The 19,247-nt window shown below is 38.7% G+C and overlaps 1 long non-coding RNA gene across 1 annotated transcript; it reads right to left on the bottom strand.

Moving 5' to 3' along the window:
• Window positions 1–532: 532 nt before the first annotated feature.
• Window positions 533–18,567, bottom strand: LOC140615608 (uncharacterized). Its single transcript, XR_012016104.1, has 4 exons — window positions 18,053–18,567; window positions 14,265–14,530; window positions 10,010–10,133; window positions 533–1,631 (listed from the first exon to the last, which is right to left on the bottom strand). It is a non-coding gene; the product is annotated as an uncharacterized lncRNA (long non-coding RNA).
• Between the last annotated feature and the right edge of the window lie 680 nt (window positions 18,568–19,247).

Raw genomic sequence — 19,247 nt, 5'->3', positions numbered from 1 at the left:
AGGCTGGATCTCAATGATTTGTTTGTTGAGTTCTCTTTAAGGGTGGGATTCAGCTTCCTAGCACTCAGGGCTCAGGGTTCTCCTAGATGTGAGCCCACTAATTTTTAGAATTCCAAGCTTTAAGTTCCACTGCTTATAAAAACTCATGAAATTCAGCTCCTCTCACTCTCAAAGCCAAATGTTAGGGGGATTCATCTTCCTAATGTGGGCTCCTTAGTGTGATTGTCTGTTTCTCACCCTTCTTTGCACCCCTGGCTCCCTCTGACCACAGATGGCCAGGACTCTTTAGCTCACCCCTGCAGCTCTACCCTTCCTACCCTTTTTGATGTGGCCTCTTCTCTACCTTTAATGGGAAGTTTGTTCTAGCAGTCTTCAGGTCATTTTTTGTGTTATTTACACTGATGTGAGTGCTATCTAGTTGTATCCGTGGGACGTGGGACGAGGTAAGCTTAGAGTCCTCCTACTCCACCACCATCCCAGCCTCTGGCCAGTCTCTTTGTTCTTGATATATTTCCATGATCAACAACAGTTTCTGGAAGGATGTCCATGATCAACCTGAGCTTTTAATGACAAATATTGAGGTTTTTCTCAACAAAGCACAAGGGGTAAGATTTTAGGGTGTAGTAAAAAATATCTAGAGTTAGAGGATCTGATCTGAACTGGATCTTGATTGTTTCACCTTAGACAAATTTCTGAGCCCTAATTTTCTCATCTATAAAATTTGATAATAAAAATAACTACCTAATGAGGTTGTGAAAGTTGTGAGATAATAAAGGTCAAAGGTGATTTGTAAAGTGCAAAAAAAGAGCTAGCTTTGATTTATGATGCAACATTTCATGCTGTGTATTACATGCCCAAAAAAGCTATGTAAAGATTTACTGGAAAGTGTTCATTATTTAGAAGATGAAATCATTTTGTGAGATGAAAGGGGAAGTCTGAGGAGGCCTGACCTGATGAAAGCTCAGTATACTCAGGGAGAGTGTCTCCAATTGATTAAAAGTAAAAAGGTATTTGAGTGATGAAAATGATTGAGTTAGTATGAAAAACTCACCAGATTCCCTTAAAATAGAAATGGGCATACATTTTTAGAAGAGAATGTAAGAAAAAAATGAGAAAAAAAGGTCTCTTAAACTTTATCAGGAATCTGTGCAAAGTGGATAGATTAAATAAAAGAATTACATGTTTCTTCTTGGCCATCAACATGGTATTTGCTGTTGATACAGTAATATAGTAAATTTAATGTGGTTTATTTGTCTAAAAGGAACAACTTATCTTTTGTTTGGAACATAGAAGCAAGCTGATTCCTGATCTGTGTTATTTCAGTGTCTGGTTGATTTGTACTTGAGGTTTCCGGAGTAAAAACTTTGTTACTAAATACCTGGCACAATCCCACTGCAGGGGCTAAGGATCAAAAGGTGGAGTGAAATCTCCTGGTTGGTATTTCAGAAGATAAATTCAAAATTTTATATTCAGAAGTATAATTCAGTTGAAGAAATACTCATTAAGATTGATGAATAAAGAATATTTTCCATTAATTTTGTTCTTGCAATCTTCTTCTGTTCTTCTGGGCCTCCCTTCTTTTAGTCAATGTTGCAGTCTGCTTTTCTTACCTCATGGAAGGAAAGTCAGAGCTGAAATACAGAAAGGAAGAAGTTAGGCTTTACCTTTTAGAAAATGAAGCCTCAAGGGAGTTGAAGGTCTTAGGATAAACAACAGAAGAGCACTCACTGGATGGGACTCCATCCATCCCCCAGCTGTCTCATTAATTCCTTTCAAAGGTTATAGTAATACTCAGACCATTGGTAGTTGACTGACTGGGTGTATCATCTATGTCCTGAGACTCTGCTCTGTCTTTATCAACTTACCTGGGCACCATTTTTCAACATCTCAGGACACAGATAAACTGAGTTAGAAGCTGGTACTGAACATCTTAGGGAATGGCAGTAATATAGAAAATGTGGTGAGACTGCTAGCTATCTCCCCAGTACCTACTGTCTCCTTTTTCCTTATAAGGATAGACACCCACACCCAGCCCCCCCACACACACACACATATCTGCCCACAGTTTAAGCTTCAAACAGGATTGCCCAGCTAGAGAGCAAGAAACTGTATTTTATAGATTTTCTTATAGGTAGATAAATCCATGTGTTTAGGATATGAGCAGAAGTTATACCATTTTAAGGCTTTAATATAGATTTAGAACATTGGGCATATGCTCCTTCCTTCATCTTCCCCTTTTCATGGGCTATAACACTAACTTGCCAAGACCCAGATTCAGCCCTGTGGCTAGAACAACAGCTGAGGATGGCAGAACAAGGAGGAAGGACTTGGGTCTTCACTGCTGGACTCTTAGGCTCTCATTTATTTAAGCCACTGTGATTTTTGGCCTTATTTTTGATAGAAATCTAGCATTTACCCTAAAATATACAGAAAAGCCCACTTCACCTGTGCTTGGGTAGGAGTGAATGGAATCAGCCTGAGGTTTCTCCTAGAGGTACTGGCAGTTTATTAGAGGAAAGACACAGACACATGGGAACATGGCTGAAAACCCGGGTGCTGTGTCATAGATCCAGATGGTACCAGGCAAGGGTAGGGCGGGTTGAGTGAGACCCAGTAACTCTACCTCTCACAGAGTTCTGGGCAAATATTGAGAGATTCATGCTGATTTGGGCTTTCTTTTATTATTATTTTTCTTTTATTTCATTATCACTGTTTCTTTAGGCAAAAAACAGTAATTTTTTGATAAATGATTATCAAATAATTAATTTTATATGATTGCAATCTAGCCATGCCTCATTCCCACACAAGAGTATATGATCACATGTGGATGTTCTCAAACAGACTGAGCCAAGAGTTGAGCCCATTCTTGTTTCACTCTCAAAAGGTAATTGAATTTCCATGTTCTTGTGAAGAGAAAATCAGCTTTGTAAAGTGCTGAAGGTTTTACCATCCAAAACTGGATCGCAAAACTGAATATTGTTGTTGGCAGAGCATGAGAACATGCTCAGTCACAAGAAAATGAAACATTTCTTGTGTGAAAAATGTGTCACACTCTTAATCTCCTTTTTCACCCTCTCTCCCACCCCAGCATTGAATAGTGTATGATGATATATTTAGCTAGTAGTTATATCTTTGTACATGATGTTTTGAGGTTAATCCAGCTGAATCTGAAGGAAGCCTGCTGGACTCTGAAAAGTTTCTGGGTTTTGCTACAAGTAACCTCAAAACCTTACTAGTCAATAGAAGGCATTGAGTCCCCCCCATTCTCCAAGCAAGTTCTTAAAAATAAACGGTAATGAAACATAGTGGGAATAACAAGTGCTCAAAATTTCACTTCCAAGACCCACTTCTCTCTGGATTTTGAGCTAGGGTACTAAAACTCTTTCTTTCACTGCTTTCTGGGCCCACTTAGAACAAAACAACTAATTTAATTGGAAATAATTATAGTTTTACAATAAGTTGCAAGAAAAGTACAGGGTAGTCCCCTGTACCTTCAACCACTTTCTGCCACTGGTTACATTTTACATAACTATATTACAATATTAAAACCAGGATATTAACATATTGAAATAATGTGTGTGTATATTTATGTCATTTTATCACCTGTGTAGATTCATACAATCACCACTGTGATCAAGCTACAGAACTATTCCTTTCTGTTTCATTCTACCACAAAGGCTGCCTGGGGGCTATCCCTTTATGGTCACTTCTACTCACCTGCCTCTACTTCTCCTAAACCCTGACAGCCACCAGTTGGTTCTCCATGTCTTTCATTTTGTCCTTGTGAGAATGTTATATAAATGAAACTACTGTAGCCTATTTACATCTAACACAATGATTGATTGCTAGGTTAGGGCTTAAGTCTGCCATTTTATTTGTTTTTGTTTTCTGTTTGTTTCCTCTATTTTTCATTTTTCTGGTATTTTTTTTGTCCTTTCTCTGGATTATTTGAACAGATTTTAGAATTCCATTTTGATTATCAATAGCATTTTTTGATGTATCTCTTTGTATAGATTTCATAGTAGCAGCTGTAAACATTATTTTATACTTGTCACAGCCTGCTGATGTTGACATTTTGCTAGTTTGGATAAAGCATAGAAATATTACCTTCCAGGGGATCCCTGGGTGGCGCAGCGGTTTGGCGCCTGCCTTTGGCCCAGGGCGCGATCCTGGAGACCCGGGATCGAATCCCACATCGGGCTCCCGGTGCATGGAGCCTGCTTCTCCCTCTGCCTATGTCTCTGCCTCTCTCTCTCTCTCTCTCTCTCTCTCTGACTATCATAAATAAATAAAAATTTAAAAAAAAAAAAAAAAAGAAAAAGAAATATTACCTTCCTTTAAGTCCTTTCACCTTCTCACATTTACAGTGTAATTGTCTTAAATATTTTATTTACATATATTAAAAACCACATCAAATGATGTCATAATTTTTTGCTTCAATCATCAAACAGTATTTAGAAAACTCAAGGAAGTCTATTGAATTTATCCATATCTAGACTCTTTGTTATTCTTTTCTTCTTCATTCCAAATGTTTGAAGCTTTAAGAAAAAATCTTTTCCTTTCTGTTTCAAGAACTTCTTTTAGTTATTTTTTTAGGGTAAGCCTCTGGTGAGAAATTCTTTTGATTTCCTTTATCTGAAAAAGTAGTGATTTTCCCTTCATTCCTGAAATGTATTTTCACTAGATAGATTCTGTATTTACAATTCTGTTATCTTAGCACTTGAAAAATGTTGTACCACTTTCTTCCAACCAGAATGGTTTCTTATGAGGAATCCACTGTCATTGGAATTATTTTACCCCTATGGATAATGTGTCATTTATTTCTGGGTGTTTTTAATATGCTTTCTTTGTCTTTAGCTTTCAGAATTCTGGGTATGATGTGTCTTGATGTGGATTTAATTTATTTTCTTGTATTTGCTTAGCTTCTAAATCTGTAAGTTTATATTTTTGCCAAATTTAGAAAGTTCTCAACTATTATTTCTTTTAAAAATATCTTAATTTTATTAAGCTAACCCTTTAGATTTTTTCCTATGAGTTTCTCTTTTTAATTTATTTTTGCCAACTTTATTGAGATACAGTTGGCATATAATATTTCATAACTTTAAGGTTTACAACATGTTGATTTGATACGCTTACATATTGTGATTACTACTGTAATCACTGTACCACTGTAGTGCAGCCATATTTCGTGGAAAACTTTTTCAATCCTACCTCTTTTTGCCCTTCTTGTATCTGATGACAGAAATGTTAGACCTTTTGTCATAGCCCCTCAAGTTCCTAAGGTTTTTTTTCTTTCATTTTTTTTCCTGACTTTATTTTCTTTGTTTGTTCAGATTGAGTAATTTCTATTGTCCTTCTTCAAGATGATTGGTTCATTTCTCTATCCTCTCCATTCTGTTTAGCCTATCCACTGACTTTTTATTTTGGTTATTGTATATTACAGTTTTAAATTTTCCATTTGGTTCTTCTATATATCTTCTGTTCCTTTGTGGAGATTTTCTATGTCTTCATTTGTTTCAAACATGTTCATAATTGTTCACTGAAGCTTTTTTTTATGAGGACTTCTTTAAATTTCTTTCTATTTAGGTAATTCGAACATCTGTGTCACCTTAGTGTTGGTGTGTGTTGATTACTTTTTCTCACTTGAGATTTTCCTAGGTTTTGGTATAATGAGCAACCTTTTTCTTTTTCTTTTTTTTCTTTTTTTGAAACCTGGATAATTTGAGTATTTTGTCATAAAAGTCTGTATCTTACCTAAATCCTTTGATTCAGCAGGCTTCGTTTGACACTGCCTTGGCAGGGGAAGGTGGGAGGTGCTGCATCATTACTGCCATGTGGAAGTGAAAGTCCAAGTTCCCCTCTTGGCCTTCTCTTATACCACCTCAGCAGGGAGAGGTAGAAGTCCCTTGTTACTACTGTGTGGGGTCCCCATGTGGCCGCTACTGACACCTGGGATGGGGGGGAGCTCATTATCACTGGATGGATATGGAAATCCTGGCCCCTCACTCTGTCTTCTCTGATAGCACAGGGTGGGAGGTGAGGTAGGAGTGCCTTGTTATAGGTAAACAAGGACAGAAGTCTAGGTTCCCCACTCAACCTTTCCTGATGGCAGTTTCTTTCCATGGTATTTGCCCAGGGGGGGAGGATCACTTTTGTATAAAGTTTTCTGTTTTTCTAGAGTGCCCTATTTCTGGTTCTTTAACTAGAAACAGCAGGTTTTTCTTAGAGTTTTTGTTGTCTGCTCCTACTGGCATTTCTAGGTGACTGGCTTTATGTTTGGGGATATATGAGGCAAAAAGAGAACCCAAAAAACTCACTGTCATGGGATATCTCCTACCCAAGGTTTGTAGCCAGTCTGCCTTCTTTGCTCCACATTTGAGTCTCATGTTTGTTTCATATATAATGTCCAGGGTTTGTAACTATACTTAGCAGGGGAAATAGAAAGGAGTCTGCCTTACCAGTCACTCGTTTTTGCTTTAATATTTCCATAGCTAATAATGATAATAGCTGTTATGTTATGAGTTGTATCTACATGGCCAAGACGATGCTAATTTATTTAATTCTCATGATAATCCTATGCATAAAGTACAGTAGTTACTGATGCCATTTTGTACATGAAGAAATTAAAACTCAGAAATAATCATGTAAATATTTAGAATAATGCCTAGCACACATACTAATAAAGTTTTAGAAATATTATTACCATTAATTACTTTAGAGTTGTTAACTTGTCTGATGGACCCAACCTGTAAGTGGAGAATTCAGATTCCAACCCAGAACAAGCTAAAATTATGCTCATAAACTGTAGTTTGTAATTTCTCCCATTTTGAGTGGATCTGGATTAAGCCATTTCTGCTGCATCCTGATCTGTATCTTTATCCATCATCTTGATTTCACTGCCACTGTTATGTTCCCTTCACTTTCTTTAAGGTACAGTTCCCAAATTGCTTTCCACTTACAACCTAATAAGGACTAGTATGTATGCAGTATATATGGTTGACAAAGTAATTTTGTATGTATTATATTTAATATTTATTTGAGACTCATAACAACCTTTTGACAAGTATTATTATTGTCACTCTAAAACTGAAGTTCAGAGAAATTCAGAGACTGGCTCAAGGTCACATGGTTAGGAAGTGGTCGAGACAGGACTCAAGCTTGGTGTTATTTCTGCCACCCTGTGCTGCATCTGTTGCCCACAGCTCACTTTCACATCCTCCATGTAGCTCTACATGCTTATAGCTTAGCACCCTTTGGACCTCCTGGCAGATTGTAAAGGTCTTGGGAGAGGGGAGAAGGGAGGTAAAGGCCCCAGAAATAAGGAGGTGCCTCTGTACTTTGATACAGTTGATACATTGAAGATGTGTTGGAAATACTGTTGCATAATAACACCTTTCCCCTGTTGCTTGCCTTTCACATAGAGTCATATTTTTAGATCTAGTGGAGAATGGAGTACTTGAGTGCATGGAGGAAATAGAGATGGTTCAGAAACATGACTGCAAATGATTCTAGTTGGCAGAAGAGAAACAAAGGCAGAGATAGGATCAAGAACAGAGGACTGGAAATATATTTACAAGATTTATTTGCTAGGTATTGGTTACCAAAATTCAGTGTTTTGTGTGTGTGTGTGTGTGTGTGTGTGTGTGTGTGTGTGTATCTGTAAGAGAGAGAGAGAGAGAGAGAGAGACAAAGGAGGGGAAGCATTAATGACAGCAATGCTCCTAGGTTTCTAATTGGAAAAACAGGATGGGTCATTTTGTTCATAATTGAGGTCAAGGAAAAACAGTTTCAAGGAGGATGGAGCAGTGCATAGTAGAATGCTAAAGAGAAAAGGAAAATAAAGATTGTATCAAGATAATTGGATTTGAAAATTAGACGGTAATTAATGGCTTTACAGAAATACCTGCCATAGGTGGATACAGAAGCTGACAGAAGAGCGTGGTGAGATGGGCAAGTTGGGAAATTATTTGGAAGTGAGAAGGAGAGACTATTCATGCAGTGATGCTGTGGCATGCTCATGGGATTTGGAATCAGAAGATCCATTTCCAAAACCTGATACTGCTTACTTTCTTGTGTAGCCTTTGGCAAATTACCCATCTGGGTCTATTTCTTAGAACATGAGCAACAGTTTTCTCTGTTCATTTTCCTGTGATCTATTTCCTCATTGTGTGTCACAGGATAAATCATGTCATGAAAGTGAGGATTTTTTTCTTCTCTCTTTTAAGTGAATCCCCACACCCAACAATGGCATCTTCTAGTTGAGATCAACTGGGATCAATTTGACATTTGATCAAACCATGGTTAAGTGTTGTGAGAATAAGTAGGGTCTTTTATAACTCTGTTGTGATTATACATAGAGAGGCTGCATATAAATATTATCTTCTTTCCAATTGGTTCCTGATTGAAAGTTAAACTTTGTCACTCAATAAGGTAATGCACATAATTAGTAGGTGCAATGTATTTCTTTAAAAAGTTTTTTTTTAAAGCATTTGTGATGCCTTCAGAAGATACTAAATTTGTGTAATGTTTTTCATATTGCATTTTCTTACATATTAAACATTTATTATTAACAATGTGCCAAATCTTGTGTTACTTCAAGTTTATCTTGTGCAGAAATATAGGATCAGCTTCCATTTAATTTCAGGTCAAGATACTATGTAGATACAATATTTCATATTTCTTTTATATTCCTATATCAATTTAATTCATTAATAATAAAAATAGCCCAATTTATTTCTAATCTTCACTATAATCTTGGGGGTAGATCTGTCTCTTTTAACAGATGAAAAACCAAGCTTTAAAAAAAAGCAAAACAAATTTAAACACCTATTATAGAGCTAAGTATAGTAGCTACTAAATAAATGTGTGATCAATGTTATCCTGTAACAGTGTTTTCCCTGTCTTAAGATTTGTAGAGAACTGAGTGTGCTCTCATTACAGGCATAAAACCAGCCTAAACCAACATTTATGCTGTCAGAGTTTCCTGGAAGGTCCTATATCTCTGTCCTATTTAATCCATATATTTAGTTATTCATCATTTTTCTCTTCAGCAATAAGAATGAACTAGTCACTATGCCCATTCATATGTCTGTTGGCCCTCATGTATTGTGAGTACATATGTATATTCTGGCTGCACCTGCCAATACAAAACTGCAAACAATAGTAGGAGCACCTACCAGAGTTGTGTGACAATGGGTCCTAAGCCTGAGATATCCTGGAGTCCTTTCAATGACTTGGGTACTAGAACAAGATCTTCATTACTAATCAAATCTTAATCCATCAGGTCTCCTAAAGCCAGACTTTATCCGTAGGATCTCAACTACTATTGTGGGCTCCATTCCCTCTCTTTAGTGGCTGCACATCAGGGTACTACGAGAGGCTTACCCCCCTGCAATGCCCTGCCAACCCATATTAGAATCTAAAGCAAAAGGAAAAATTTGTAACACTAACCCTGTCTTTTTTTATGTTCATCTTAATTTGGATGGGTGGGGTAGCATTAATCTAGATTTTGAATCAAGGTTCCCCTTAAGTTTTTCTCCTAAAGCTAGTGCCTCACTTGCCTCACCCTAGTCCCCACCTTGCCTATCTGCAAGAGGATTAAGAAAGACTTAGACCACATTAGCGTAGAAAATGACAGAGTCTCAAAAATGTGTTCTTGAACTGACACTTGCCACATAGTTTGCATGGGAAACAAAGTCCATCTAGGGGTCATTCTTTACTCAATGTGCTCAACCTTCAGTGAACTCGATTCCTCTCCTTTTGGATTTCAAAGCCCTGCTTGATTCTTATAGATGGAGCAGATATTGTCCAGAGGAAATAATGTAAAATGGCCTCACTGATTTAAACATTAGGAAATCAATCTAAACAGCCAAATGTGCAATGTTGTCTTCTAGAGACTGATTAAAGGCAAATCTGCCCACAGATGCCATCCCAGGAAGGAGGACTGTCCTAAACCTTCACCTTTAGGGTTCCTCTCAGAGGCAGCAGTCAAACATCGAGGAATGTCTACCTGAAGCCTCCATTAAATCCTTCTGATCCTCCCTGGAAATGGCCCGATGTCTCCTGGGTCTGATAGGCCTCTGTCAGGTGAACACAGTAGCCCTTTGACCCTGGGCTCGGTTTTCCTCTTGAAGCTAAAAAAAAAAAAAAAAAATGGCAGAACTCTGAAAGGAAGTTCTTCTCTGCAAGGTTCCATCCATTCCAGAAAACAGACAGGACTGGAGCTGCCTCAGAAACTGTTCACCACACTTAATTATTGGAAGGAAGAGATCCAGATTTTGTAATCGGTGATCAAATCATATTATACACTGATGGGGAGAGAGGTGGATAAATAAATTCCATAGATAGTCCAAAGTGTCCAATTGTGCCAGCAAATTTGCTTTTTAAAATTCTCTCCTTTTGGGGGCAACTGGCTGGCTCAGTAGAAAGAGCATGTGCCTCTTAATCTCGAGGGTCGTGAGGTCTAGCCCTGTGTTGGTGTAGAGATTACTAGAAATAAATAAATAAACTTAAAGCAAATTTCTTCTTTTGGTCCAACTCTTTGTTGGATCTGATGATAGGTAGCAAAAGAAAACTGGTTGATTTGGACTTGACCTCCCCAGTGAGAAGGAGCCCTTCTAATATTTCCACCTCTGCTTCTTACTCTCAGGTGTCAACTCAAAGCTGAATCCTCTATAAAGGATTCCCTATTCAATCCTGATCTGAATTACTTCCATCTTCTTTGGTGCTCCCACAGGGCTTTTCTTAGATATACTGAAACATTTATTTCTACTTTGATTTACAGTTCTGGGATTATGGATTTATGGTTATAAATCTACCACTTTCTAACAGCTGAACATAGGCAATTTGCTTAAACTCTCTACCTCAGCTTTATTAGTAAATGGGGATAAGTATTATTTTTCCTAGTTATTGTGAAAGACCTGGGCTCAAATTATGAATTCACCAGTTTCCAATTTGTCTTGGAAATGTTATGTAAGGGCAGCCCAGATGGCTCAGCGGTTTAGTGCTGCCTTCAGCCCAGGGTGGTCGTGAAGACCCGGGATCAAGTCCCACATCGAGCTCCCACAGGGAGCCTGCTTCGCCCTCTGCCTGTGTCTCTGCCTCTCTCTCTCTCTTTCTCTCTCTCTGTGTCTCTCATGAATAAGTAAATAAAATCTTAAAAAAAGAAATGTTATGTAACTTCCCTACCCCCATTTTATCTATCTGCAGAATAAGAATAAAGATTGCATCTCCCTATAGTAGTTCTTATGAAAATTAAAAGAAATAATGCATGCAAAGTAAAAAATATTAGCTGTTAGCCTTTTCTTGTTGTTACTGCTGTTTTCTTGATTAGACTGTAAATTCCCAGAGAGAAGGAGCCTGTTCTTATTTATCCTCCTATCATCCAGAGACTTTCCTTGCTGGTGGTCAATAAATGCTTATGGGATGTTGAATATTTTCTGTACTTCTACCTCAATGAATTTATATTATTTGTAAGGGCTTTATCATGTTCAGCTTTGTATTGGAATTTACTTATGCACTATCTCTTCCCTCCTTTTTTTGTAATGTGCTTTTATGTAAAACAATCACTCAGAAAATACCACATAAATAAGAGAAATAATACCAATGAATTCAAAGTCTCCTCACAACACAGAATCACAAAATTGTTCTTGATAACTGAAATGCTGCATTTAAGATTGACAAGTTAAATTTCCCCTTTTGAAAAATAATCAGTGGAAATCACCAAATGAGCAAAGAATGAGTAGAAACCCTTCTCTTGTGTCTCATGGAAATACTCCTTAAGCCACACTGAGTGCAAGCATATCTTTGGATGTGATCGCCCTGCCCTCTTCATCCAAAGAAACAAAGCAGGCTATTAGAAACCGTTTCTTTTTGCTTCAAATGATGTCATTTAGGTCCAGCATGAGGGATCTGCTGTCTGTCCTCATTTTTTCTGCTCTGGGGAGCCCTCTTGGTTCCCCCAGACAACAGCACAACAGAGGCTGAGGGCTGGGAGGGAGATCGAAAGGGCTGATATACCACCAGCTCTAAAAACACACAGCAGAAAGCTAGGCTATTACTAATGCTGATCAGCTCGGAGGCAATGCAATCAAAACCTTCAATTACACCTGGGTGATTTAATCAACTCCCTGTCAAACTCGGGCTGGAACTCCTCTGGTACTGTACAAATACAGTAATTACCATGCCAGCTTGCAATAAGATATCATTTCAGTGGATTACAAAACACATTCTGTTGTCAATTACCAACAACCGATTTATAGGCCCTGAAACAAGCAATATTTTTTAATTGCTGCTTTTGTGTCATTATCACAAAATTACTTCTGTTATGAGGCATTAAATCATCTCAGCAATGTTGGGAGTCGGGGCGGGAGTGGGGGAGATTAAAGTTTTCACTCTGTTCTTTCCTGATAAAACGGGAATAGAAGCATAAAACTTGTATCCTGCTGTGTTGGATTTTGAAATAAAAAACAACAATCAAAAAGCCCCAGAGAGTCTCAACTATGCAAATAATCATAAACAAATCCTGAAGCTACATGAATGGATCAAAGTGCAGGAAACCAAGAGTCAGATTTATTTTGACCTGCACTTTTTTTTGTGTCCAGGGCCTTCTTTTCTCTCCCATTTATTTGCCTATCTTCCAAGCTTCATTTTGTAGAGGAGTTTATTTCTTTTGAAGGTGTATTGCAGTTGACATCAAATGTAGCCATGGTCACTGGAGATCTGCAGATTTGGAAGATTTGAAAATTTTCTATTCTACCTACCCTCCCCCCACCAGCCCATTTGACCAGTCCAAAGAACAACAGTGATTTGGCCTTGCCATCTCCACTCAGCTCATTCACAGATGTCCTAAGATCAGTCTCTTCTTATGCAAAGGGAGCATGTAACATACCCCTGCTGACTCCCTCCACCCACTTATCCCATCCCAGCCTCAATAAATCTTGCCTGAGTTGGTTCTAAAAGGAGGCATTTTTAATCTTACAGACAGCAGGGCACAGGCAAAATTTTATTATTGTTGTTGTTATGACTATGAGTATTACATTTCATAGTGGCAAATCTTTTATAGCACTTCATCTCAGGCACGGTTTTAAATACTCTACAAATATTATAATAATCCTATAAAGTTTGTATCATTGTTATTCCATTTCACAAATGAAAAGCTAATGCACTGATTGTTTAAAGCTTTTGGCCACAGTAACATATAATGGAAGGAACATTGGATATATCTCAGGAAAAACCGAGTTTGAATCTTGATACTACCACTTTAGCTGTGTCCTATTTAGCCAATTATGTATCCACTCTTAGCTTTAGTTTCTTTCGCTTTAAAGAGGAGAAAATAGTAATAATAATAATATTTATTAAGCATGTCATTTTACACATATGAACTCATTGAATCCTCGCGACTTGCCTAGGTAGGAACTATGGTTATCCCTGTTCTATAGATGATGAAGCTGAGGTGTTGGGAGGTAAAGAAACTTGCCCGGTGTTACACAGAAGGGAAGTGTTGGAGTTCCTGAGGTCCCTCCCTTAAACATTATGCTATTGACCATCTTTGGTTACGTCCTTACCGTTGAGATCTAGATTCATATGCCAACATCCTACTGTGTATCACCACTTGGACAGTGTCACAGCCATCTTAGAGTTCACACATCCCAACTGGAAGCCATCATTATCTTGCCCCCAAACCTGTCCATCTTCAATACTTCGCATTTCCTAGAATGAATACCTCCATCTACCTAGTTGTCCAAGCTAAAAGCCCTGGCATAGTCCTTGGCCAGAATCTCTCACTGAGACACCTGCTATGATTTCCAATTGGTATTTCTACTTTTAGTCACATCACCTTCAATGACACACAGATACCTCACCAAGCACTCTGCTCCTGATCTATCGTTGACAATGTCACTGTTCTGTCTTCAGAAGCCTGTAATTATTAACAAAATAAAATCCTATCATTAGAACTCTTTGCAGACTACTTACATTTTTTTTAAAGGCTGTACCTTTATTTCAGTGTCTGCATTCACCTTCCTGGTTTGGTATCACATACATCTATACCTCAGGATTGTATGCTTTTCTTCATGGTCAGCTTTCCTTCCTCAGGAAAGTAGACTGCTACAATCCATTGGGTAGGACTGCAGCTTATTTTCTGACTTACTCAGGTACCAGCCAACCAGGGCTTGAAAGCATTATAAAAGTAAAATATTTCAAGGATTAGAGTCAGAATGAACTGGACATAAAATTTGAAACTTAGAAAAGATCATATAGCTCACCTTATCAATCTTCTCTTTTTCAAAGGATGAGCAGTGTCACTATGGTCAGTATAAAGCAAAGGTGATAAGCAAAGTCCATGCGATGTCAAAGTTCACAAAACAGTATGAATAAATGCATACATAACAAGGAAGTCTTAACTCCCTGCAGTTTGCAGTCCAAAGACACATCTTCTCTCATGAAAAGCACAGATCTCTGCCTGGCATATTTCTTCTGGGTTCTGTTCATGTAGAGAGTCGTTTCCCAAATGGTATTTTTTAAAGATATGCTATGGAAACAAGATGTCTTGCATGGTTAGATATTATTGCTAAATTGGCCTATAGCATCCCCTTCTGAGAAAGACATAATGAACATTGTCATGTTGAAACCTCTTAGAAATTGTGCAGTAGAAAACAATTTTAATTTATTTAAGCCAGAGTTCTGAAACTCACTGACCATTAATTTCCACTTTGTTTTGAAGTTTGATGCTAAATCAAAATCTTCTGAAGTTGAAATTAAATGGACTGTGATGATTTAGTCACCAGTTGCATTAAAAGTGCTCAGTAGCCATATGTAGCTAGTGGCTACTGTATTAGACAACACAGATTTAGATAACTTAGTCAACTAAACTAATTAGCTACAATGATCAAAATAGTGCTATTGTGCAACTTCCATGTAATGATTTTGCTTATTGATAGTTCTTTCTATGCCATGTCCCAAAGGAAGAATTATCATGGAGGATCAATCAGGCCATGCCAAAAATATTAGGGATAGAGCCTGTGGGTGAATCTTAAATTCTACCAGATAGGTTCTGAGCAAACATATGGATCTGGACATCCTAGAATGGCTTATTTACATTAAAAAATAGAATCTCACTTGCTCATGCCCAATCCCTGGAGTGTGCTATGGTTACTGATTGTGCAAATAGCTGACTCCATCAGTCATGTTAACACCATACCAGAGAGTTGGTAAGAGTAAAACATGCTTCTCCTTGCCCCGGGATATTGGAGTTAGATTTGCCACTATGGCACCTGGCCAATTCTGTGAAGGATGCCCTTGAAAGTGTTCCTCCCCATAGAGAAGGAATCAGAGAGAACAAAAATAGATAGCACTAGGTGGACTCATAAAACTTGTCAAAATCTTTCAAGCATGGCATATTTGATGATTCATGGGGTTTGCAAAGCATTACCAGATTAAAACAAGAAATATCATGCAGAGTGGTCATTCTATAGCTTCAGAACTCTGTGTGGCAACATAATCCTAATGGCGGAAAGCATGGTTAGGGGAACTGTGTGGCCCGCATTCACCCCCCACCACAACCATTTACACCATCTTAACGGCAGGATCATGCTCATCAGCAGAGTAGTGAGTTATCGGTTCCACCTCATTCTTTCTCCAGAGACAAAGACCTTATAGGCTCCCTCCAGAAATTTGTTGAGAAATATTTTTTTTTTTTCAAATCTCTCTCCCTGTGGATTGAGCTCATTTTCTCTCACATAGACATCAGCAGGGAGAAGCACTGATTCATCAGCCCACTTATTCCAACCCTTCACAATTTCAGAGATAGTTGTGATAAAGCAATTTTCCTTGTGCTGTCTCCTTTCTGTAATTTCAGTGTTAACCCCTTTATTTATACATACCTGAATCCACTGTATTTCCACTCTCTGCACATTCTCACTCAAGATGATACCTTCACCTTCCTGATCTGTGACCAGCCACTACACTTACTTAACTATGGAAAACAGCAAGTAGTTTTTACACCCAGGAGCTGGACTGAGATGATTGCTGGAGAGAGAGGTTAATCAGCCCTGAATTCAGCCTAATCAGCTGCTGGAGGAAGACTTACTACTGTGATGAACTCTCAGCTGCCACAAGGAGAGATGATCTATTTACAACCATATGCTTGACTATAGTGTGTGCTGGTGCACTGGGTGCAATCGTCGTCCAAAATCATCCTGTCTACACCCTAGCCCCCACCCAAAACCATGGTCTCCATCGCTACAGAAAAAAATGATTTTCTATTTTTCTCTGTTTTTAATAAATGTTTACTGCATGTCTATAATGTACCAGGTACTGTAGTAGAAACTAAAGATAAAATGATAAACAAAATAGAGTGCTTTCCCTTGATTATGGCCTCGTGAAGGAGACAGAGAGTAGTAAGGAGTTACAAATAAACTTGTATATACTAGGGGATTAGCTCTGGTAGATGTTAGGGGTGGAGAGGGGGTCAGGAAAAGTTTTTTCAAAGAGGTAATGACTCAGCTGAGGTCTAGAGGAACAGTTAATTAAGCAAAGGGGGAAAGGTTTCCCAGAAGAGGAAATAATCTGTACAAAGGCCCTGTGGTGGGCATGGTGTGATAACAGAAGATCAGTGAGGCTTACAAGCAAGTAGAGGAGAGAGTGGTTTAAGATAAGGCTGAAAAGATAGGCAGGGACCAAACATTGCAGGAACTTTGAATCCATAATCAGAATTTTGGTCTTTATCTCATGAGTAATGAGGAGCCCTTGAAGTGTTTTAGGCAATAGGAAGCCAGCCACTGGAGTGCTTTCAGCTAAAATGTAGAGTACTCATGCCCTCTTTCAGTTCAAAATTGTTAATGACTTATCGTAGCCAACAGATTAAAATTTAAATCTCTTACTGAAGTATTAAAATCCTCTGTGCTTGGTACCCAGGCTTTTTCCTTGCTTCATCTTCCCCTATACTGTCCTACCTGTCCAGGTCTACAATTTACCAAGGTCTCAGCCTCACTGTTCTCTGAACTTGCTGCCTTCCAGGACTCCTGTGCCTTTGCTCACATTGTCTCTTCAGCCTAAAAGGAAAATACTGCATGCTCTTAAAAGGCAGGAATGGTGTCTATTCCCGTGTGTCCCTGGGACCTAGAACAGGGCCAGATATATAATGCAATCTCAATAAATGCTTATGGAGTTGGGTTAATGAATGAACTTTATTCATTTATTCATTAACAAATAACTGGCTTTATTGCTTTATTCATCTGTTGAATATTTGCTTATTTTTCTGAAAGGTCTAACCCAACTAGAATCCTTTTAAGAAATCTTATCTGATTCTCTAAGTCGAAATAAATTGCTCCTATCTCCAGGCCATTATTTATACTGGTTACATCACTATTTTTTAAATTATGTCCTGTATTAAAAACCAGATACAGAGAAACACAATCTGCATGCCCACCTCAGGAACTCTGAGAAGTCAAGTCAGACAGTTTGAATGGTGGTTCTTGGGTGACTTGAAAGAAAGCAAGATGGCTTAGGGACTGGAAATAGCAGACAGATCCTTTTGACACTAGTGAGGTTGTATCTAATCTAACTTGCTCCTTAACCTTGACATAAATTGTGTCCAGTGAGACTAAGACATATCAGAGCAGATTTGGTGGGTTAGGTGGATGGTACTTCCAACAGTCTATTTGCATTAGGGACTATGAGAGAGCTTAAGGGATGTCAGGTGCTAGTGGAATTATGAAGAGTTGTTTCACAGAGCACTGGGGCACAGACACTTGCCACATAGCTGTGCCATCAAGCACCAAGGCCTTGAGACGGAGGTCACCCTTCTCTCAGGATTGTCTTTATCCCCAAGAAGAATTGTCTAACACCAGAAGCTAAGGTTGAGGAAGATTTTGGAATCAGAGTACAGGTAACAAACTCCATGAGACTGGAGTTAAGCATCTTTGATTATTACCTTGAGCCTGATGATACAGCCTTGCTTTCTCCTGTGACAGATGTGACCTGGGGAAGACAAGTTATGTATTGCATGCAATAGGTTGTTTGATGGATATTTTCTCCACTGAAGGAAGCTTACCTTGCCAGGATGAGGAAGGTTGTGCAGTCTCAATATCTACAAGCCTGAGAGTTTCCACTTGAGCCAGATCCTCACCAGCCTCTACAGAGTCCTTCTTCCCATTCCACAATAACAACTGAGATTCCCTTTGAGGGAGTTTTTGCCATTTTCCTTAAATGAGCCTGTTAGTTGTGGTCATCACATGGCATCAGCTCAGTCCTCTCTCCAGCTCCAGCTCCCTTCTGTCCATATCAGCTGCCTATAGAGCATCAGGGAGATAGCTTTCCACACCCATTACCCATGGAGAATGCCAGTATCCACATCTGAGCTGTTCCTTCCAGGTGCTCTCAAATCTCACTGTACCAGGGGCAGAGGGTAGTTAGGGGAGGGATGGAAGATGCTCTTTCCAAATTCTATGTCACAGTTTATTGCCCAAGCCCCAGAACAGCTGTACTAGAGCTCAGTTGCAAGATGAAATTTCTCTTGAACAGTTAAGTCAGTTTCTTCTTTTGGCTCTTCTCCACATGAGGCTCAAAACCACCCAAAGTGAAGCAGGAAAAGCTCTTTTTTTGAAAGGGCTTTTATGCTGAATGTACTGGCAATATGACTAATTACTCCTTAGTTGATTTTTGCTAGACTTTTAAAGTAATAGAACTATGAATTGTTCTAATGATGGAGTCATTCCACATGCTTTGAAGGTGACCAGTGTTGTTTACCATGCCCAGGCTTCATTGAAGACACCAACATGGAGACACACACAGAGACACACATACAGCCTTACCTAATACAGAGAAAATGGACATTATTCTATCCCCTAATGCTCTACTTCCTTTCTCTTCCCCCAGGTGTATAAAAGAGTGGCTCTCCCTGCAGACATCTAAATAGAGACGAGTAAATACTGGAGTGAGTGTGTGTTGGAGAGTGCTGCTTTTTAGTCACTCCTGATCTTTGCCAGATGTTTTGCACAGAGTTGTGCTTATGTGTATGTGGGTGGGGGTGGGGTATCCATGGATGTTTGTTGAATCATGCATTACAGTTGGAGAATGGGTCAGGGTGACTAAAGCTGAGCAGATGTGGCACATGCAAAAGGCAATCTTTCTCACCCGTTGGAGTGTGTTGGAATTATACAAGATGTATTATATACGGAAAACCCCAGAACACTGTCTGGCAAAAAGCAGGTGCTCAACAAACATCAGTTTTCTTTCCCTTCCAATCT

The sequence above is a fragment of the Canis lupus genome, chromosome 23, assembly GCF_048164855.1.
Source record: "Canis lupus baileyi chromosome 23, mCanLup2.hap1, whole genome shotgun sequence".
Taxonomy (NCBI): domain Eukaryota; kingdom Metazoa; phylum Chordata; class Mammalia; order Carnivora; family Canidae; genus Canis; species Canis lupus.
This window is presented reverse-complemented; position numbering and strand designations above follow the sequence as displayed.